This window comes from Actinia tenebrosa, unplaced genomic scaffold, assembly GCF_029948245.1.
Source record: "Actinia tenebrosa isolate PJP-AT-01 unplaced genomic scaffold, QUT_ActTen_1.0 PGA_scaffold6__47_contigs__length_16458017, whole genome shotgun sequence".
Lineage (NCBI taxonomy): Eukaryota > Metazoa > Cnidaria > Anthozoa > Actiniaria > Actiniidae > Actinia > Actinia tenebrosa.
Genome location: NW_028292583.1, coordinates 14,276,206 through 14,276,410, shown reverse-complemented (window position 1 = coordinate 14,276,410; position 205 = coordinate 14,276,206).

The following is a 205-nucleotide window of genomic DNA, read 5'->3' as shown; positions in this document are numbered from 1 at the left end:
TGATATGCATGATGATGTCTTTCGAGGGTGGGTTCTCCTTTGGACATTATCCACGGCTGTAACCGGAAGTGAACAACCCTTTCGTAACTCACTAACTCATTCGAAAACTGCAAGACGGTATATTTCTTTAGGCTCTTGTGTTCGCTTTAAATGGCAGGTAAGAAATCATGGCGTAATTGATCACAATTTCAGTATAGGGTAAGAA